The sequence below is a fragment of the Molothrus aeneus genome, chromosome 1 (genome assembly GCF_037042795.1).
Source record: "Molothrus aeneus isolate 106 chromosome 1, BPBGC_Maene_1.0, whole genome shotgun sequence".
Lineage (NCBI taxonomy): Eukaryota > Metazoa > Chordata > Aves > Passeriformes > Icteridae > Molothrus > Molothrus aeneus.
In genome coordinates, this window is record NC_089646.1 from 37,896,453 (window position 1) to 37,920,421 (window position 23,969).

At 35.9% G+C, this 23,969-nt stretch overlaps 1 protein-coding gene across 4 annotated transcripts in view; it reads right to left on the minus strand.

Annotated features, from left to right (window-relative positions):
- Window positions 1-23,969, minus strand: part of ZNF385D (zinc finger protein 385D) — a 416,559-nt gene that overhangs the window by 72,838 nt on the left and 319,752 nt on the right. The window lies entirely within an intron of this gene.

Here is a 23,969-nt window from a genome sequence, read left to right on the forward strand (position 1 = left end):
ATATGCCTTCTCACTTATGCTCTTTAGGCAGCAGTGCAACAAAAACATTATGCTTAGTTTTTGCATTGAGGAAAAAAACAGGTCTTGTCCTATTCTCAGAGAATTTTTAACTCTGCAGCACTGCATCTTCTTTTTCATATCCCTCCTGATCCAGCACATGTTACCATTCTTCTTACAGATTGTTTTCCTGCCTTAATCACTCCCTCTAGGCAACACCTTCATAATCAAGGCCAGTTCAAATAAAAGAAACCTTTTGCAAAAGGTGTAGTGGATGTGTTCCACTGATTCTTTCTCACAAAATTAAATCCAACTATCTTGCATTATGTCTTTCTCTTTTCACAATGCATTTTGAAAGATGTCTGTTGTTGGTAAGGCTCCATGCTTTTACCTGGCTAACTAGTAGGAAGGCTACAGCATGCCTGCACCCTAAGAAAGCACAAAATTGAGAGGGCTGAGAGTGCTGGAAAGTCTATTCTGTCTGCCTGGGACTTCAGAAGTTCACGCCATCTTTTTTTTTTTTTTTTTTTTTTTCCTACCATCTAATGGATGCTACCCTTACCTCTGTTATTCACAAAACAATAGTAGTAATTTTGGCTAATTCAGCAACAGATGTCAGGATTCTCCAGACCAAAAAGCTCTAAAACAACAACAAAAAGTTAGATTCCCAGTTCAAACTAATACTGTCAGTGAGCTGGGCACACATGCACAGTGATAATACATAACTGCATGAGCCAAGAAGGCTTCTGTTCTTGATGAAGTCAGGGAAATTTCTGATGAGAGATCTATCACATACTACCATAACTTCCAAGTACAAATATTTTCCTATAGTTGGGCTGTCAATAAGTATTTGAAAAATAATTTTACTTGTGTTCTAAGCCTACAAGAAAGTGATAAAATTCAAATTACCTTCTTATTTTTGGAACAAGTGTGTCATTTTTTCTAGCGACTCCAAAGCCTGGCCAGCCAGTGATGACAGAATTGCCCAGGGAAGGTTGCAGGGAAGGATGCAGCTGAGACATCTGTATCCTACCAGTTACATAACCAGAGCTGTTCTCCATGGAACTTCTCCTGTAAGTAAACTGGAGAAGTTTACCAGGAGAAAGTCTAACAGGCCTGAGATGCCCAACACTTGGTTCAGCCTAAAGCAGGGCTCTAACAGTGAGAAACAGCTAAAAAATTTTGTAGAGGATTGTGCAGTCTTTTTCATAGAAATGTAATTACTCTATTTAGTAGGTAAGTTTTTACATGAGGCTATATTAAATTTTAAAAAAATATTTTCTTACAAGGCCCTCTATTTGTTTGGTCAGTGAGTGCACATGGGAAATCCAGAATTACACCCAAGTCCTGTACCCACACCTTACCCACTAGAAAACGGAAAAATTCCACAGACTTTAGCAGTTTCACAGACACTGTACATGAAACAACTAATTACCTGTGCAAGCCTTAGCAGAATAGGAGATTAAGCAAAAACATATAATGCAATTTTTAAAGATGATGTCAACATGATGACATGGTTCATATTGAACAAGTATCCTAATTTCTGCCTGATACATACAAATTCAATCTGCAGTCAATTATGGTGAAGATAAACATTGCCTATCATTATTTCTACCTTCTGCTAAGCTTACTTTTATCTTCTGAGTTGTGCCACTTAAATTTTTTGAGCAGTCTATCACAACACAACTCTGTAATCCAATTACCCTATTCACTCAGGTGTAATTGTGGTACCAAACACCAAGGATATGTGGAACATGGCTTCTTTCAGATTTGTTCTGAGAGAAGGCTTTTGTCCCCAAAACTGTGATTGATCAATTCACACTTTCTCTAGAACCAAAGATACAATAACAGGTCAAGAACAACAAAGGTCTTTTCTGAAGAAAACAACCCAAAACAATTCTCCAGCATTATGGCAGAATAAAATGCCCCAATATATTGTTCCCCAGATATTTATCTTTCTATGGAAAGAAAGCTCCCTCTTTCTGCTCCCTCTTCTCCTTCCTAAAGCATTTATTCAGTATACTCATGAATGTACCCTGAGACTCACTGATCAGAGTGAATGAGTTCTTCCTGAGCTCACCAGCACCCTTGCATAATTAATCTGCTCTACCCCACTCCCTGTTCTTGAGCTTCTTTCAGAGTAATTTCTGTAATGGTGAGAGATTGCACCTGGCAAGAGCCTGCATCACATTGGGAGAGATTGGCATCGACACCATTCTTATGGTAAAACCATCAATAGTTTAGTAAAATCAATATCAATTTCATTTTCATTATGAAAGGAATAGAATATTTTCATTACGGAAAGCAAAACCTTGTTTTATCTTGGTCAGATGAAGAAGGTAAAAATTTCCTACCTAACTTCACTTGTTCCATAGGACAGTATTTTTTGGTCCATGCTTGTACTATAAACTGCCATTGAGTTTGACATTACCTGAAATAATTTAGGCAAGATACAAAAATCTGCCTGAATACAACACACTGCATTCTGAGGCAACATACACTGTGCCAAAATATATATCCTGAAGGGAATATAACTCAAGTAATCAATCAGTTCTCATACCTGGCATTTTTCCTTTAAGGACACTAGTACTTCGTGCAGAACAACAAAATTTTGTTACATGTTGAAATACAATAAACAGGCCATTCATTTTGTCATCTATTTTACCCTTTTTAATGTTAAGAAAAAGAAGTTTTAAGCTTATTTTGACAAGGTTATCAAGTTCTACAATCTGGAATTTTATATATTCTGTCTTGCAAAGCAATATGGTTGTTTAGGGGGATGCTCTTTAGAAGGGGAGAGGAAACGTGGTCTTTTGAAAACTGCTGTCATCAATAAAATTAACTTTAACATTTAATCTCATCTTTACTGTATTCATTAGCACCATCATTTATTTTCACCATAGCAAATCTTAATGTCGCTAGAATTTCAAGAGAATATTAAACTCATTTGGTATTTTTTTTTCATTTAGATTAACCAAGTTATTAATCTCAGATTAATATTAGAATGATATACAAAAAAAGTTAATCTATACACACTGCTATGAGCTATGCATATAATAAAATAAAGCATATATTAATTCAGCTTCCAGTTTTGAATCTGGAACTGATATATTCTAAATGGAGAACTTGAACAAATGATATATGCTACTGGTATTTTGTAGAAATGTACCCCAGATTCCTTGCACCAGCAGTGTGCACCATCACACATTTTTTAAACATTGTATTAATAACGTAATTTCAGTTCAATATTCAAGGTTATACACAAATTATGATTATTTAAAAAAAAAGCGACCCTGTTGAACTTAACATCAATTTTCTGAATAGTGTTGAAAATTCAGTTTTTTCTGCTGTCATCAAAAGAATAACAGTGTTGGATATGGAGCCAGCACCTGTTTGAATAAGAGTTTATTCACAACACCTAATTGGAGTCAAGGATCTACACATGCACTTACCTGCCCAGACACTCATTTAATTTAGAAACTTTTCACTGTTTGAACAAAACCCACTTGATTCCCTCAGCATGCATCTTGTGAACTCATAACTAGAGAAAGTTGAGTAGGTGGGTTTGGAGTACCTTGTCTGAGTGTTTTCACCTGCTTTCTGTTGCCAAGGAAACTATTTCTCTTTGTTTACCTTCACAATGAAAATCTCATTGAATTCTGAGTTTCTGATTTTTTTTTTTTGACTGAAGCAAAGCATCATGGAAGAGTAATGGTCAGACACAAAGATACTACAAGAAATTTCATGCAAAACAGTAAAAGCTCAAAAAGTGCTTCCTTATGATTTGAACCTTATATTTTAAATTACAAGTTAATATGATTTCTATATACAAAATCATAAAAGAGAGTCCACAGAGTTATTGTAACTGCTCCTAAACACAGTCTTAATACTTTTATTGCAATCACTGTTTTTAATACTGTAATTACTAAAAGCTTTTCAAGTTTCAGTTTTGTGTTCAGAAAAATGTTGATTCAACTTCCCAATTATTTCATAAAAACATACAGTTTCACAGATTTTTCATTTTGGATTCTCAATATATATTTCAATAATTATTTTAATGTAAATATTTTAATGTAAATATTTTCAATGTCCTTTAAATCAGCTCCTACCCATAAGCAGAAATTCAAAACCCACATAAAGAAATATAAATGCTCAAATTTCCTGATTACAACTCTATTTTATGTGAGCTTGACTGTAGGTTCCCAGGTTAAATCTCCAGCCTTCTTCTAGAAGACTATAAATATACATAAAATATCATTTGAACTTTTCCACCGTGAAAAGTTTGCACAGATGCACAAAGACTGATAATTTAAGGAGGGAAGAGTTTATAGATTCTTTCATTCTCTTAATAGCTTGAAAGGCACCCATACCTTCCATGTACAGAAACATCCATAGAGAGGCAGTGCGTTTTCTTGGAATAAAAGAACTCTTAGCTCACTAGTTTGCTTATTTAGACACATTTTGTATGCCTAAAAGAGTTCTATGCCAGTAATTTGCTTAAAAAGTGCCACTACAGGTTTGTCCATAAGACTTCTCTCTCTAGGAGAAATACACATTACATTAAAAAAAAAAGGAAAATAAGTAAAACGAATAAATGCTACCTACTAGAAACAAAAGTAAAATGTTTTATGTAATGAATCAATATAAATAGAACATAAATAGCTTAGTGGTGATAAAAACTAGTGCCATACCAAGAAAGTAAATCTGTATTAAAACTATTTTTTCTAAACAATTAGCAAAGGAGAAAATATTTTGAGAAAATAATCCAAAGGGAACAAAGGTTTACAAGGCATAGGAACTTGAAGATCGGTCAGTCTGCAATGCAGTTCTATTTATTCCTTTATATATTTTTTAATTTGTTTTGCCTTGCTTTCAGTTATCCTTGGGTGATTCTGTGAACATATTAAGGGTCTCAGTGAAGTTCACAAAATACTGTATGTACCTGTAAGATTTGCCACTGCTCTTCTACCAACTAGCACAGAGCCTTAGCACTTTGTATCATTACCTTAACACATACCTAGAGTACACAGACCTGCTTGTGAGTAAGTCATTAAATCTGCCATTAGAGTTAGTCATTAAATCAATTAATATGCTTGGTTCTTAAAGTAATACATATATGTGGATAGATCAAGTTGCTCCAAAAGTAATGAAGGCTGAAAACTGGGATTTATTTAATGAGACGTGTAGGCTGTTGTACTACCATCAATACAGAAAAGGCCATGATACCTTCCAGTATAAAGCTGACAGGTCAGAATCTTTAACTCCTTTAAGCTGTTAGGTTCCATGTAGGAAGCCACAGTTAGGGATATTAAATAGTATAAATATAAATAGTATAAATATAATAAAACTTAAAGAGATGTTCTGACATCACTTACTGTTTACACTGTGGTTACATTTTGTCTCCTTCCTACAAAACTTTCTACTTATTTGATGTTACACTGAAATCTGAAAATCTGTTGGGGTTTTTTTTTTCCCCATTGAACAAAACCAAATTGAAGATAAAAGAAACTGGCTGCAATCCTATAAACTTTGCTGGATATGAACAGTGCCTCTGAAATCAACTGGACATTTTAGATGTTCAAGTGCAATAGGAGAAGTGTCTCAGAGATGCTCTATACTTCTACATTGGCATTAATGTTTCTCATCTCCTCTAGTCAAGCACAGGTTATCAGGTTCAAAACTGGAACAGTTATATGAAATCATAAGGTGTATAAAGTAAAAAAAGGTTAAACTAGACAGGTATAAAAGCCCTTTCTGGTTTTAAAGCCTAAGATATTTGTTTGGGCAGAGATTACTTAAAGAATGAAATTTCCAAAATTTAATGCTGAGACTCCAAAGTTTTTGGAGCAGGCAAATCTCTTCATATCTGTTCACAAAACTGATTAACAAATTTATACTTATTTATTTGTTCTCTCTTGTTTTAATGTTGCTCTTCCTTTTGTTATGGCAGAGCTAAGGAAAAGACAGTATGTCTTCCCAGTCCCTAAAAAATTACTTTCAGAAAACTGATTTCTTTAGTAAAAACCTGTAGAGATTTCTGAACTTTCTTTGAATAAAATGGAAATAGGAATCTTTAACTTCACCTCCAATGATGAACTGAAACTGTGAACAGCTCTTAGTTTGCATCCATGACATCTCACTGCTGGGATAATTAGCATGCCTCGCTGTGCTTTGTAGCTCCCCAAATTTATACAATGGAGCATGTTGTACTGAAAACTTCTATATAAAAAAACCGAGAACTCTCAACAAGGAAATCTCCTCATGGGTTTCCAAGCTGGTGGTGTACATTTGGAGTGTATGGACAGTTTGAACTGATTTGGGCTCAATGAGCTTCAGGATGATTTCTGGAGTTCAACCACCACTGAGTACAGGTGAAGCAGCAATATGGGGCAGCCAGGTTCTTATGTCCATAGCTTTATAATTTTTAAAACTGATCCTTAAAAAATTTCTTTAATATGTTATGCTTAACATTACTACTAAATTGCATAAAGCAGTAAGTTCTTTTTTCTCTTGGGTATTTATTCATTACTTACTTTTTGCAAATAAGTGCACAAATATGATTAGCTTTTGCAAATTGCTCCTTATTCTGTTACTGGTAAGTAATTTTTATAATTCTGCAGTGTAAACAGATGCTATTTTCCACTACACATTCAGCTGTAATGAGCTAATTCAATGTGTTAAAAACAACAAAAGATCTTAAAGAATGAGCTATTTGCTTCAATATTCCAACCTCCTTTGAAATCTGTGTTGAAATCATCAATGATAGGAAGTTAGAAAATTACCGTAGAAGCCCTGTTGCAAAAGAAGGGCTCTAGTTAATTTATTCCAATCCCAGCTGTGTTCTGTTACCTTACTAACAGACATGTTGCCCATCATATTGATCCAAAAGTTATTTTTTGACCAGAGCTAATATGCTTCATTACTTTTCCTGTAACAAAACAATATTTGGGCACAAGTTTTGCAACTGTTTCAACATTCACACTTATGAAATCATTATACACCAAAATCTAGAAACAATGAACCATGATATTTTCCTTGGCCTTTGGAAATGGCAAGGACCTCCTTCCTATGAAAGAGAGAAAAATAAAACCAAAACGGAAAGGAAACATGTTGAGTTTAGATTGTGTGGGTGAAATCCTGGCACCACTTAAGTCAACAGAATTGATGACATTTATTTCACCCTGGACTGGCAATTGAAAGCAAGTGTAATACTCCATCTGGAAACTGTGAAGAATTTAAAGATGGACCAACAGCCTTTGACTAAGCCAACAAAACCAAATGTACATCACAGAAACACATCAGCTGAGAAAAAAGTTCTGTTTTCACCACAAAAATGTGTCATAATCAACTTGGAATATGCTAAATGCTTAGCCTCACTATAGCATTTGTTTTAGTAACTGCATCATCTTGGTTGGCACTTTATACTAATATTCAGATGCTACTGGTATCTTGTGCATAAATATATGCTACAAAATAGTGAAAAATAAAAATTAAGAACATCAGAACAAAAAAAAAAAGAAATAGCTCAAATAGAAATGACTTGATTTTTCTGCTCTTTTTTACTAGGTTTTACTTAACACTGCTAGAGACAACCATGGGAATATTTTCCAATTTCTTTTATATTTTAGCAAATCTGTTTGAGAAAGGCAATTGTATGTGTGTATATATATATATAAGTACTTATGTTATAATTACACACACAGCATGGGAAAACTGCCATCTCACCAGAAATATAATATTAGATGGAAAGCTTTCCAGTGTGGAGTACACCTGAGACATAGATATATATCCCCAGCAAATAGCCAGCTATAAGAGACTCACAGTTTTGTCAGAGCGACATAATCCATTGCCCTTTTCCTAGTGGGTTGCAAATAATTTGTGCAGCACTTTATGGACAGATATAAAGACACAATGCATATCAGAAGCACTACATAATGATATCCAGGGAGTATGACATCAGAAGAAGGCAGATAATCATTAGAACTCTCAGTCTCAACTGAACTTTTGAGACTATTTTTTCATTTTAAATACTTTCTCACTTTTGATCCGAGAGCTAGATTACATCTGAGTCTATCTCATAATACAAAACACAAACAAAATGTAATAAAAATAAATAGACTAAATAAATAACTCAATTTATGTCCCAAAGACTGTGCTTTATAGTATAAATAATTTCAAGAATGACTGGTATTTCGACATGAATGAACCTTAGATAGACCAAGAAAACAAGGACCCTACCTTGAAAAGACCTTAAGGGTGTGAGCTCAGACCATGGATTTGGAAGGGTAATAGCAGACAGCAAACATTGTGACTGTAAAAGAAAGGACTTGCAGATGTAGGTTCCTATGATCTACCAAATTATGACAAATACTTGCCAGTAAGTTATCTGCCTGAGGCAAATTAACTGGCCTGAGACAAGTCAACATTCCCAGGGCATCTTCCTGGCTTTCAGAATTAATGGCAGGAACCATGTCATCCCTGTGCCCGTGCATGTCAGTCTCCTCAGAGCCTTGAGAGGCCTCCCCTCCCAGCTCTGGATGAGGTGCCTCTGTGTGTCACCTACTCCACCAGCCACATCACAGAACTGAAATGGCTTGGATCCCTTTCGTAAGGGATCTGAAAGATCTTCTATTTCCATCAGCTCTGACACGGCCAGAGACAACTTTCACTACACCAGTTTATGCAAAATGCCATCCAGCCTGCCCTGGAGCACTTCCAGGGATGGGCCATCCACACCTTCTCTGTTCAAGTGCCTCATCACCCTCACAGTAAAGAATTTATTTCTAATATCTGATCTAGAGCTGTCTCAGTTTAAAGTCACCCTTCCTAGTCCTGTCACTACATGCCCTTGTAAATAATCCCTTTCCAACTCTCTTGTAGGCCCTCTTTAGGCACTGGAAGACTGCAGTAAGGTCCTTCCAGAACCTTCTCTTCTCCAGACTGAACAGCCTTAACTCTCCCAGCCTGTCTTCATAGGAGAGGTGCTGCAGCCCTCTGATCACTTTCATGGCCCTCCTTTGGACTCATTCACTTCAGCAAGTCCATGTCCTTGTCCTGCTGGGGCTTCCAGCGCAGGACACAGCACTCCAGGAGGGACAGAGGGGACAGAGGGGCAGAACCTCCACCCTGCTTTTGATGCAGCCCAGGATTCAGTTGTCCACCTAGGCTACAAGTGCACATCAATGGGTCATGCTGAGCTCCTCATCCACCAGTATCCCAATCTTTCTGTATTCCTAGCAGGCTACTTGTCCTTTTTTACACTCTGTAGGCTTCCTTTTTGTGTTTTGCATTTCAAATACAAACTAGATATTACTTCCAGCTGAGTGGTTTAAGATGCATTAGCACCTTCAGGCTTACAGAAGATAAATCTAGCAGGTTGCTTTAGGCAGAAAACTGGCCAGGAATAAAATTGGGATCTTTCAGGCTAAGCCAAAGTGTTGACTAGCCCAAATATGGTAGGAGGACAAGCAGTTACCTGCTTTTTATGGATTAACTCTATAGCCAAAGTGTTTAATCAGTCATGTGCAAACATCTTTCAGTAAGTCAAACAGGTCTATGACTTCTACAAGTTCAGAAATATGGGGATAACCCTCCCTATATTTTACAGGAGAGACCCTCTACCTCCTTTGTCTGATTAGACAGACATAATTGGTCCTGCATATTACCACAGAGGCAGCAACAGAATTTAAACATTATTTTTGCAGAAAATGTGCAGATGTGGCATTTGGGGACATTGTTTAGTTGGACTTGATGGTCTTTGAGGTGTTTTCCAGCCTTAATGATTCTAGGATTCTATGATAATATGTCTGAATATGTGGTTATTTACAGTGCAAGAATTTCAGAAAATGACTTGATGCTAATGATAAAATCATCATCCTGTTTATTTATCCTTTGGTGCTGATAAAAGTGAATTATGCTTCTCACCAGCCAAAGGTCCTCAAGGGCCAACCCATCACTCACCAGTTACAAGTTATCATCACTTATCAGGTTGAAAATGCATCTTTGCACACACCAAAACAGCTTGCATTGAAACACCAGGAGCCCCTGCCTTGTCCTGAATGTAATTCATCTTCTATTAACAACATACTGAAATGAAATGAGCTGCTGTTACCCACTCAGCCAAGGAAAATCCTGCTTCATGGCCGAGTTCAAAACCCCCTCAGTTTGCTGTGACTATACATACTCAATTAAAAATGCATATTTAGAATTGGTGGGACCTTTTTTACAGAAAAAAGGAATCATGCCTGCAAAACACACAGATTATTATGACTGCAACAATCAGTTTCAATACTTGAATTAAAATTCGTAGTCCAACTACTCTAAGTTTTTATACCTCCTCACTGAGACTCAATCTCTTACAATTCATGTCAGGAGCAGCCATAACAAATTGCCATCATGAGGACGTCAGTAGGGGTGGGGGGAAGGAAGGCAAATATTTTTTGGCCTTCACTTTCCTATTCAGGGAATACAGAAATTGACATCTTTTGGATACAAGTAGACCTTCTGAGAAAGATGATGTACAATCGTTGCTAATTTTGAAAATCCAGATTTAAATCAGTTGCCCATTTAAGCTGTCCTAGAACTGCTTCTCTTGTTTCTTACTGCAACTACCAGAAAAAGGCTGATAGAATTCAACCACTTTAACTTTTGTATAGTTTATGTGAGCGAGTAAAAAACAAAAATATTAATTAAGGCTGACTTTGGAGAATATCTGAATCCTAAGTAACCCCAGCTGATGAATGTTGGGATGAAAAACCTCCTCCCAGTTCAAAAAAAAAAAGAAAAAGACTTGCACTGGACAGGGTCATGTATTTCAAGATTCTGTCTTCAAGACTTTCTGCTCTCTGGACTTGGACATACTTTCTTTGGAATAACTTTTTCTTGGGTTTCAACCAATAGCTTTATGATCATTTGGCATTAATAGCTCCTGGATGGCTCTAATTGTTCTCCTATTGTTTACTTTGTCACCTGAAACTTTCAATTTCTCAAATCACCCATTTCTGTCACTTTATCCCAAAATAAATCATTAACTATGACAAACTCAGAGTCTCCTTTTTTTTCCACATATTGATCTCCTACTCTGCATCATTGCACCCATTACTCAATACTGTTCATTTGTTTCTTCTCCTATATAGCTCCTTCTCACTCTTGCATACCTTAGAACAACACACCTCAGTGTCTGGACCAGGACCTTTGTTTTCTCACTGCAGTCCCTTTTCATGAGGACATGATCCCTACTGCTGAATGCCACTGCATCTGCTGCTTTCTTCTTCTGAATGTGTGCCTTTTTTTTTTTTTTTTTTTTTTTTGGTGGCAGCACCACTCCCAACAGCACTAATTTAGCACAGGAGAAACTAATAAGCCTACAAATATCCCAGGCTTCTCCCTATGTCTTATGCCTCGCTGGTTTACCATGCTTGTAAGGCCTGTCACCAATCAGGACATGGAGCTCAGACTCTAGAAGAACAGCCAAAATACTTCTGGACCATATTTACATATACATGATGTGCATTTTCTTAGCTCCTGTGAAGGAGGTTTCATTCTTACAGCCTTGTCACACACTGAAGAGATACAGATTAGGCATGTTAAATCATTTTGGAATAAAAAAATCCTTGCCCTTGAGAATTACACAAAAGAAATTACTGTAAAATGCATAAAAAAAAAATCTTCATTCTCCCAGTGTTCTAAATGTTATTATTTCCATATACTTGGAAATGTTTTCTGACATCTTCAGACATTCTTACTCATTTATTGCTGCTTCTCGCAATGTGTTTACATTAGAAATCTATTTTATTACAACCGTTTATCCTTACATATGGCTCTGGTATGAAAAACATGCTAGAGAATAAATTGAAGAATGACAGGTGACTTGTGATGGGCTATTTGGCTAGAATTGTATTACTGAAAACCCATTAAAAATTTCTATTCAATAACAAAAAAATAATTTTCTGTCCTGTCATTATAACAAATGATAAGAGTCTTTGAAAAGGTAACGTAGATGGATGTATCTGTAAAATCAAAATTATGCCATATGCTCAGATTAATTACTAAAATATAAAAATAAACAGATTGTCATGTTGGAAGAACAACTTCTATGCAAGTGATGAAATTCCATATTTGGCAAACAAGGTATTCAAGCAGACAGAATATAAGGACCGAGGCTCAGTGATTACTTGATTTGCAATTTAGTGCTTTTATCATCAATTTACAAAAACCCCAAAACATCTGAGTAAATATCCCATAGTTTTAAAGCTACTGCATATACAATTGGCTTATTGAATTACAAGATTTAGACATGTTTTGTATTGGTGTGTAGACTGAGGTGAGAGATAATAATGCTGAAGTGTCTGCAGCTAATGAAAACATAACACCTTCTATTGGGTGGCATGGCTCACAGCAAAAAAGCAATATATCACTGTCCTGAAAATGACCATCAGGAATAGGAAAATGAGCTATTGCTAATTAAGCTTTTTATGTAAAAACATGATTGCTAATCAAATCTTTATCACCCCACCCTGTCACATTCTTTCTTCTTCATTTACACTTCATCCCGTAATCCTTGAAGTATCAGCTTTATAGTTGTCTTATATGTTGGTTTTTTTTTGACACGTGATAGGATTAACTTGTGACAATGATTATTTAAAGAAGATATCTAAAATAAAAAAGTGACCATAGATGAAAAAAAGAATGGTACAATTAAACTATATCTGGTCATTCTGATAGCTAATTAAAAGTCATATTTAATTACTAGCAAAACATAAGGTGCTTCCTCAAGCTGAAATTTCATCTTTCTTGTGACATCTGGAAACCACCTTTATTACAAGGAAAAAAAATTATTCAGTAATGACCACAATATAAGAAGAATTCATTAAATAAAGGAATTATGCCTTTGGATTTTAATTAGTTAATTGCTATGAAATTTGCTATACAACCTTCAGATAAATTGAATACTGATATTACCCAAACAAGATAACTAATTAAAAGCCAACAAAAATGCTTTTTCAAAAATTCTGAGCTAGCATATAAGAATTTTAAATTTCTACTAATAGAGTACCACATAACAATTCTATTTTTAATTTACATTGTTATAATTATTGCAATATTTGTACAGTAAAGTGAAAAAGAACATAAGATATTAGAAATAGAAAAGCATTCTTTTATCATGGAGGGAAAGATCAACTGAACTTCTTATTTTTGTCAAAAAATAAAAAAATCAAAGCAAGCACTGACAATTTCAATACTCTAAATGTAAATTAAAATACTTCAGACAAAAGGCTTGAAGGCAAGTGATTCTCCCACCAAGGGATGATTTTCACTTGTCTCCAGGTGTAACATTATGTGCACTGATGGGCTGATCAACAGAACAGAACTTCTCCCCAGCTGTAATCAGGAGTGATTGATGGTTGGGACAAAAAAGTTGATTATCATGACAAGTCCGCTGATGCAGAGAAAATAGGCTATGCTGGGGAAAGGATAAAACCTGTTCAGAGACTACCTTATAAAATCACCTTTCTAAGGGATAAAAAGAAACATTTATACCCATCTAAAAATTGCTAACATAAATTAATTCAGTACATTTGCTATGCATTTGTATCTAAAGTTATCCCACCACAACACAATGAGACCTATCTAAATACAAAACAGAACTAAATCTATTTTTAAAATCATACTTTGAGGTCACCTCATCAAACAATTATATATATATGCAAGTACCTATATGGTCTACCAGTAGACCATTACCTCAGTTTAAATACATGATTTGAAATCATAATTCAGATTTTAAAGTCTGTGGGGGAGTTAGGTGTAAGTGCCATATTGAATTCTTTGCTGAAAAGAAGTCAGCCCCTTTTAACCATTTAAAACCTTGAAAGACTTCACTTTCAATTGAGCTGAAAAGAAAGCTGCACAGGTGTAGGCAATATGCCCTCAAAAGTATAGTTCAAATGTGTGGTTTTTTCTTCCAATAGAAAGCTTTTAAAAGGAGGTATTGGGTTGCAATTCCATTCCTTCAGAGGATAAGGTTTCCAGCTGTTAGCTGTGATGTAAGTAAGTACACAGAATAGCAAAATCTCCAGAGACTGCAAAAGACATGAGAGAAGTGATAAAAGAACTTGGGAGATGAAAAAGTCAGGACTGGAGGTTCTGAAGTGGAGTTTGTTTTCATCGGGGCAGTTGTGTTTAATAGCAACTCTTTCAAAAGGAAACATATTTGCTCCCAGAAGAGGCTGCACAGACACAGTGGAGAAGAATATATTACAGGTACCTATGAGAGCGCAAATTTACCGACCAAAATGAGAAAAAAAAAAAAAAGGTGTCCAGAGTCTGTGTAACATTACTTGGAAAGATTTTATGGGTGTTGGACGAGAGTATCATCAACCAAAGCCAAGTATACGCACTACTAAAACACTACTTTACTCTTAATGCATTTTTAGAAGAGATTATTGGGGGGGGGGAGGGGGAATTGATGAAAAATACAATTTGCTGCACATTTTCTTCACTTTTTCTGTATCCTAGACTGGGATATACCCCTGTCTGTTTATCTTTGGGGTTTTTTTTATGTCCTTATTGGTGCCTGAGAAAGTGAACCAGGAGTCACTGCTTGCTAACTGGAAGAGAAAATATTTTGCCACTTTTACAGTGAAATCTGCTATCTGCACCTACTATTAATAATCCAGAATCTCAGACTCCCTGCTATATAAATTCTTATTTTTAAAAATAAATGTGAAAGTAAGAACTTAAAACAGACTAAAAAAATAAAAGATAGACGAAGCTCACACAACAAAGAGTTTAAATTTTTCTTTCCTTTGAAGTGAGGACTTGCTTATGGAAAGTGGTTTCAGTAAAAACTCCCCAGCACAATTATTCTTAAATTTCAATTTCTTGTTAGAGTTGACTGACTTTTCATGTTAACAGAAGAAGTTGACAGAAAAAAACTGCCTCAAACACATCTAAGTGTAGGGCAAAAAGTGAAGAGATTTCTCTCTTTGCAGCTTAAACAGGCAGATTTTTCCATGAATGTCACAATACGGAACCAGAAGAGAGACTTCCTTTCCCCTCTTTTATACTGTCTTTTCCCCTGTCTACACTAATTCCCTCATGTGTAAAATGGTATTTTTCCATGTACAGTTTTCAATGTACAATACTAAACACTGTCTTCTTTCCCAATTCCAGCCAAAAACTTCAAAGAAGCTCTGGTTAGCCTCTACCTGCCCAGCTGTAGCATTTTAATTTCATTCATATATTCCTCTATCCTCCTCAAGGCAAAAAGTCTTTCTGACTCTGTTGTAACTCAAAGAACGTAGTTACAGGACGAAATCCATTAAAACAACTGGAAACACATTTGTAACTTGCCTGGAAGACATCTCAGTGAGTAACAGATAATCCACTGACAGCAGATTTTGGAAGATCTAGGACCTATGAGACCATTTAGGCCTGCATGCTGCCTCCCAGTATAATGTTTTCTGATACATTCTTACATATTAATTTAATCATTTCTGAGAGAAAGGAAATTTCTGACAGTAACACATACAGATGTGAAAGGAGGTTGCTTTTATTTCAGACTTTCTGTCTTATTAACTGCTATCACCTCTGCCTTTCCTTCAGCTCTTAGCAGTTCTGAGATCCACGCACACCTAAAGTTAAAAGTTGGCCCCAAAAGGACAAATACTGCAACTGTTCTCTTCAGTGCCACAAGCAAAAAACCTTTTCAACTAATTTGTCTTCATATTCCACAGTCAGAATACCAGCCATTAATCTTTTGCAATTTATAAACGGCACTATCAGAGAGAGCAATTGCCTATTCACGTATCATTTCTGGCAAACTCTAGTAATTTAAAAGAGATGTCAAACCTTCTGCACAATTGACTTGTTTTATCAAAATAAGTGAGAGCTTTGAAAATGAAATAACCTAATAGGATGAACAGAGGTAGGAAGCAAGAGCTAGCGAGAGCTGTCAAATGAAAACAAAAAAAAGTTTTAGTTTGACATAATGTAAATCCTACACAGCAAAACCTGATGATCAGCTGAATGTTTTAATCTCTTTCTACAGTGACTCTGATATTCAGCTGACATAGACATTAGACATTTCTCTTCCACCCTGCTTTTTCAGGGACCAGGTAGCTGAAAGCAGTAGATTTTCCTTTCTCCTGGATATATAGAATAGTTTAGATTAGAAAAGACCTTTGAGATTGTCAAGGCTAATTGTTAAAACAGCATTGCCAAGTCCCTAAGTACAACTTCTACCCATCTTTACCTTAAAGGATAGTGACCCAACTGCTTCCCTTGAGAACCTGTTCCAGAGCTTCATTAAGCCACTCCTCCTTCTACTACCACTGCTGAATGTGGCTAGAGAGTGAATTTTGAGAGGAAAGTGTAATTCTTGTAACACGAATGCAGTGGACACGAAGGCACTCCATGTGTCCCCACCAGCAACCACCTAAGAAAGCAGCTGACATTAAGAATTTTCTTAAAGTTCAGTCACTTAAAACCTTCTTCTACTCTACTGCTTTCTTGACCTGAGGCAATGTCCCTGTGGGCCTGATACCCCCAGGCTGCTATATGTTCTAGGACAGTATAGATTTTCTAGACAAAATAGGTTACTTTCATTAAAGGAGAGGAGATAAGGACAAGGATTATCAAGAGTTTCTCTAGCAAACTGCACAGCTTGCAGGCCACACAGAGACCACTCACAGCAGTTACTGAAGGTCATGCAGAATATTTAGATTTCTGCCAGTGCTTAAGAGACGAAGAAATAGTCACAACCTTATGATATCAGTCAGAGGACTCAGTTCAACACCAGAAGTAGTCCAAAAGTACCCTGGAGTTCAAATATCAAAAGTACTTCAAAGCTAAACGAGGTACTCTGTCAGACATGAATAATTTCTGCTTCTATGTTGTATCGATACATAAAATTACTGTACAGAAACTGAAAATTATGGGAAAGGTACTTTATACAACAAAAGAAAATTATTTATACCTTCTACCTAAGCATTTTAGAAAGGATTTAAGGAACTGGAGGTTATGTGAAAATTTATTGCTACTCTTAAATTCAGATTATTCTGGATTTCATAATCTAGAAATTAAGTTATTTATTCCATACATTAAAAAGTTTATATATAAGCAAATAAGTATGATTTTGTTTCAAAATTAATACTAAAAAAGGAAAATAAAAATAATAAAAAAGTTTGAATGCTATAGTATGGGAAAGACCAGAGTTGCACAGGATCTGACTGAAATTGATATTACCATCTTTAAAACTGTAGTCTGGGAAAGAGGAGGTAATTCTTCTAAAATATGCAGGCTAAGCCAATAAAAACAGACTCCACTGAATATCATATTAGGCAGAGGATATACCAGATTGCTTGCAAAATTCTTCATGTAAGCAATTGAAATGCAAAATATTCAGTGCTATTTGATTAGACTATTAGAATGCCCAAAAATCAAGTAATTAAATACTTTGTTAGCAATTCTTTATGGTTTCTACATAGTATTGATGCAAATGCCAGATATCCCATAGAAATCTCCACAGTAATCATTTTCTGTGATTACTTGCTACTTTTTACAGTGACTACCACAGACCAATACCTCTGGAAAACTATCCACTTTGAGTGTATTTCCATTCTGACTCATATTCTGATCTCAAATAAATATCATGTGCAATTCTGTAACTGGAATCAGTATTTGTTCCTCCTTACTATAACTCCATAGTACAGGAAAGATGGTTCATTATTAGAAAGAAATAGCATATATAGAGAGACAGTTACAGAAATATATAAATTTTATATATATATATATATGAGAATAAGTTTAATCTGGATGAAGTTTTGTGTTTGTTCAGGTACAACTGCTGCAATCAATACAATGCCGTTATATAGTAATACTGATTTTAAGGGGATCCTGAGCTTCTACAAATATTTACACAAAAGAATCTTCCTTTAAGAACCAGGCTGATGAATTCATATAACACAGGCACATTGGTTTTGGAAAGAAAAAAAATAAAATGCCCCAAGATAATCAATCAATCAATCAATGTGCTTGATGGCTAATAATGCCTGCCAAAAGTGACTTTGCTTAAAAAAGCTGAGCGCTGCAATTCATGCAGAAATTATTTGGTTTATACCAAACCAGGATTCTAAATTTCCAGCTTAATTGTAAATCTGAATCTAACCCAGAATTGTTGTACATTTGCATGTACAACCAAACATGCAAAGAATAAGACCCTGTGTTTATAGCCACAAACAGAACAGTGATTGAAGCAAATAGCACTGATTGCTTCAAATACCATTTAAGCAAATTGACCAACAACAGATTTCAAATCAGAAGGGTAAAATGCTAAATTATTTCTAGTATTTAACTGTACCAGGCTTTCCTGGTTCTTAATGGACCAATATTTTAAAGTTCCCCTCTCTTTGTAAAACAGAGACCACAGGCCAAGTGTGACCGTAAATGGCCATTGATGAAGAAATCCCTATTATATCTTCCAAACTACAGAGAGAGATTTGTAAATTAGTCAAGCAAGTTGTCATATAATCTCTTGGATGTGGGATTACATTCACCATCTCTTGTCCAGCCTCAGTAACAGGTGCCTAATTTGTGAATACTCTCTGTCAACAGGCACCACTCAACTGTCTGTACATTTCCTTCCAGAACTGCACTACCATTACAGTTAAAATTGTTTCACGAAGCAGTCCAACAAAAAATCTCTTAAATCAAATTAATCTGAAGAATTAGTCAAATTTATTTATCTATCAAAACCAAGGAACACAAAGATCATTTGGTCACTAAACTCTTATTAACTCCCTTTGCCAATTATATTTCCCCAGCCTTTTTTGCTGTACATCTATGCAGTTCTTTCTACTCTCCCTAGCCGAGTGAATTTTTTTCATGTCTTGTCATATTAGTGGATGTGTTCTAAACGCTCCAACTAATTATGCTTTCATTGGAGTGTGATGACCACTGTTATAAGTAATTCTTCACCTGAGGCATTGCCAATTTCGACTCATAGAATCATGAAATAATTTGAGTTGAAAGTGACCTTTTAAAGGTCATCAAGTTTAGCACCTCTGCAAGAAGCAGGAATACCTTGAACTAGATCAGGCTGCACAGAGGTCAGTTCAACCTGACCTTGGATATTTCCAGGGATGGGGCATTCACCTCTTTGGGAAACCCATTCCAGTGTTCTGGAATAACCCCCATTTTAATAAACGTATTTCTTATGTCTGATCCAATTGACCCTCCTTCAGTTTTAACCTATTACCTCTTGTCCAAAAGTTTGCTCCCATCTTTTCTCTAACTTCTGAAAGGCAACAGTGATAGTGATCCCTGCTGCATTCCCTTCTCCAGGCTGAACAACTCCAGCTCTCTCAGCTTTCCCTCACAGGAGAGGTGTTCAAGCCCATTAAACATCTTGGTTTCCCTTCTCTGGACATGCTCCAACAGGTCCATGTCTTTCCTGTGCTGAGGATCCCCCAGAGCTGGATGCAGTGGTCAAGGTGGAGTCTCACAAGAGTGGAGCAGAGGAGAATCCCCTCTCCTGACCGGCTGCCCACACTGCTTTGGATGCAGATCATGACCTATTTGGCTTTCTGGGCTGCAGGTGCATATTGTTGGGTCATGTCCAGCTCCTCATCCACAAGCACCCCTAGTCTTTCTTGTAGGGCTGCTCTTGAATATTTGCTGTGGAATACTTACTTATTGATAAATCTCATATTTGGAGGAAAAAAATTATCATAGAATTAGTTAGGCAAGTTTTTATTTTTTCTGCATTAGCCATCATATTTGGATTATGATTCATAATCCCATTAAACCTGACATTTACTCATTTTAGTACTTGTGCATTTACTTTTTCCAGTCTAAGCACAATAGTTCATGCTTTTATTTACTGCACATGTCAGAATTCCAGGCTGTTTTCTCCAACTGAAGATAATTTTGGACTAAGATCTGGAATTTACCACCATCCATCAAGAGCCTGCCACCCTTCATCTAGATGTCATCCACAAAACTGGCATGCGTACACTGTCCTGTCAGGCACATTGCTAATGAAAAATTAGAGTAGCAGTAAGCATGGAAGAGACTCTTTCAGATCCTGACTTGTTGTGACCTTTTGTTTTGACAGGAAACCATCAGGAGCTACTCTCACTGCAGCTCTTCATTCTGTTGTGCAACCAACTTTTAATAATTTCACCTGGAGTGTATTCCCCTACTTCCTTTACATGACTGCCACATAGGACTGTACAAACCCTTCTTACAGCCAAAATATGTCACATCTATTTTATTCCCTATTATCCATTTGGCCAATTACCCTGTCAAAGGAAAAAATTAGATTCATTTGACATGATTTGTTCTTGACAAATTCATGTTGACTGTTTATTATCACCTTATTATACCCTAGGCCCTTACAAGTTGATACATTAATCTTTTGTTCTAGATATCAAGCATAGCCTAAATAGGACATTAGTCCTCTGGTCCTGCTTCTTTCCCAGCAAAAGTTAGAACCATAATAAAATACTGCAGAGTTATATTGCATCCTTATCCTCAAAATATCCTTCACTGTTTTTTTAATGGAAGTTGTTTTATCTTTTATTGTTTTATCTTCTGAATCCAGATAAATTCATACAGTGGAACACTATGTCAATTTGGTGATACCTTTGTTTCATAGAGATGGAGAAAAATAAGGTAAAAAACAACAAATAAAGACTGATGAGCATCCCTGATTTGCAGGGAAATATTACTACTGTTGCTATTTAAGTCAAACAATAATTTCTGGCTCATATAATTGCAAATATTTTTTAAAGTGTATCATAATGCAATTTAAGTCCTGGGTAGAGATCAAAATGCTGCCCAACCTTTCTATAAAGGCAAACTGGGTCATCACTCAGCCATCTCGTTAAATGAGTGGGAAGAAAAAGGTAATCCCTTTGCAAAAAATTGACCTTGTTGACAGATACTGATAACTATATAACTTCATTAAATAATCTCACGGGCAAAAGAAGATGACATAGTCAAGGCAGGAAGATTCAGTAAGAGATTTTTTTTTTCTTTTTTTTTCCAGGCCATAAGCAGAAAATTATTCCTACAGCTACCTATAGGCACCTGAAATATCCTACTGAAGTAGGCTGGACCACATTTTACAGATACTTTTAGATCTTAGAGATTTAATGTTTGCTACAAAGCAAGCATTTACTGGTGCAATAGCTCTCAGCAGCTGCCAACATCTAAGTGGCAACATCGGGCACTTGCAGCTAAGCATATATTTAAATGTTTCACCCTAGTTTGAATGCACAATGTGAGTATAAATGATATATCTAGATTTCTCTGAAAAAAAAAATGGACTCCACAAAACCTACCTTTGCTGTTCTAATGGTTTTGCTCAACATGGAGAGGCTTTGGTTATTTGCACATTCCTCTCTTCCCTTGTATGAGATTTATTTTAAAAAAACATATGAACATAAAAAAAACACAGCTGTCATGAAGATTTATAGATAACTCCTTTACAAAGAAGCTAAATTATTTTAGACTATTTAACCGCCTTTTCTCATATTTTTAAATGTGATTTTTATACCATGTAACCAGGAAAAAAAGCTCTGCTGCTCTTAAAGAAAACTCTATCTAAAAGGAGAAAATTGCGTATTCTATGCAAAAAAGAAAAGTCCCACAGACCAGTTTTATTGTAAACATTTTCGTAATATTGTTGTGTAGCAGGCAAATGCAATTTCTATTTATTACTCTCTGATAAAACCTATCTCCCGAATCTAAAAATAGAGACATATTGGTAGAATAGACACAAAGCCTAGGTTCCTAGACAGAAAAGTTATTTATTGCTATTATGGATTTAAATTGTGTTCAACAAAATATGATGAAAATGAAAGGTAGGAATATTGAGTAAATGAAAACTTTTTCATGATAATAGGAGAAAGTATTACAATGTGTGTGCTTGCCATTCATAGTAGAGTTATCAAAAAATGATAGCCAACAGCTCTTTTTCTTCAAAGCATTTTTTTTCTTTGAATCCAAATATTAAATCTTTAGTTTACCACATTTCTTGCTTCAAACACGGGTGGAAATTTCAAAATTACCTAAGCAATGGAGGAAATAGCTCTACCCATTCCCCTCATTTTGCAGAAAAACATTCCTAAACTGCAGTGGAACTCTGAATATAAATTATTTCTTGAACACCTCAGCAGAGCACTTTGTGATTTTCAGCAGTAATAACTATAAGCACTGGAATGAGGAGACACCATCATAAAAATATCCACAAATTGCCTCTGTGTGGTAGTGAGAAGAGGGAGAGATATCATTCCAGGTTAATCAATGGGCGGATTTTGGATCGTAATCTCTCGATCAATCAACACTGTGGTTGCTTTAAAACTTAGGCGAATATTAAAAGTGGAAAATGAAACATACTCATCAAGAAGGTCTCCCCATTCAGTAGAGATAATATTGATCTATTAGAGAGAGGGGAGCATTAAAAAAACCTTCTGAACAGTGTTGGCTATTTGAGTTCAAGCCTCAAACACCTGAAGGTGTGAAGGGACAGATAAATATCAGCTAGTCTTCCAAGAGTTTTCTGTGAACAGCTTAAATTAACACATGCCTTCTGAAACCAGTTTTTTGGACACTATAGATGGCTCTGAAAATGGCCTCTGCTTCCTCCCTCTCTGTTCTTCAGAAACCTTTCTAAAAGCAGCAGAAAAGGAGCAGTATGGGAGCAAAGTAGTCCTCTGAGTAAAAACTATCAGTGTCCACTGATGCTTTGTTTGTCTCTGTGTAGAAGGATTTTTACTTCAAACATTTTATTCTGGAAAATGCCTAGATCTTCTCAGCTGGAAAATTTTCTACTCCACATAGCAATCCAATTCGTGTAACTGCTAATGGACTGAGTAACTTTACCAATATGTTCATCTTATCTTTTGTCTAGACTTTTTTGAAGACAAAAAAATGGTATATCCTCTTTGAAAGGAGGTGTTTCACTCTGGTATGAAACACTGAAGTATTTGATCTCTCTTTCAGCTATATACTGTGTCTGGTTCAGTGTGACATGCTTTTACCTGAGACAAAGCTGAAAAAGCTGAGAATTTTGAGTGATAAATTGGGCTGCTTGGTTGGTAAGATCTACTGTGGCTCAGAAGTCACCATCATCCCTTCCTCATTAATGACTCAGTATCCACAGTCCTAATTTTGGCATCTGGTTTCTAAATGGAAGAGCCTAATTTGAATCTTCTATTTTTATCTGTGATGGACATGACAGTTCCAGAGAGTGTATTGCCCTTCCTTGCACCACTCTTTGAGAATTATATCAGTGTTATAAGAGAAGGTGTCCATTCAGTAAATGAGCTAAATAACCTGGAGTCATCAGTAAAATTAAATATGTGATGCTGTCTGGTCCAGAAACTGTGACTAAGATATTTTTGAAATTATTTCCGAGGGATAAAAAGCTGAGGGGAATGAAAAGAAATACAATATTTTCACTCCCAGATGGGAAATCCCTAAAATTAGTCTTCAAGGTTCAATTTAAGTTTTTGACAAGCTCATGGTTTTGATAAATAATCAATAAACTAAAAATAGTACAAACTGTATGTAAATAGCTGCCTTGTAAGAGGCAGGAGTACGAGAAGTATTTTACTTCTTCCTATGACTAGAATTAGAAAGGAACCTTGTGGACACTTTTGGGTTTGACCTCATTCTAAGTCAAAACATTTTTATACTGGCAGAAGAAACTTCCATATTTAAATTATGTAGTGAACTAAAGACAGGGGAAGATTAGTTCCCACTATCAATGTCCATGAGAAGAAACTTCCTGAAGAGCCTAGAATAGCAGAAAAAAAATCACTTTACTATGTCAGGTTTGGTCTGCATACCACAGTGATTCTGAGAAAGAAATAGAAAGGCTAAAACCTAAGAGGCTTTTCTGTGACACAACAGGTATTAGTTGGCAAGGAGCACCATAGCACATCTCCCTTGGGTAATTATGGGAG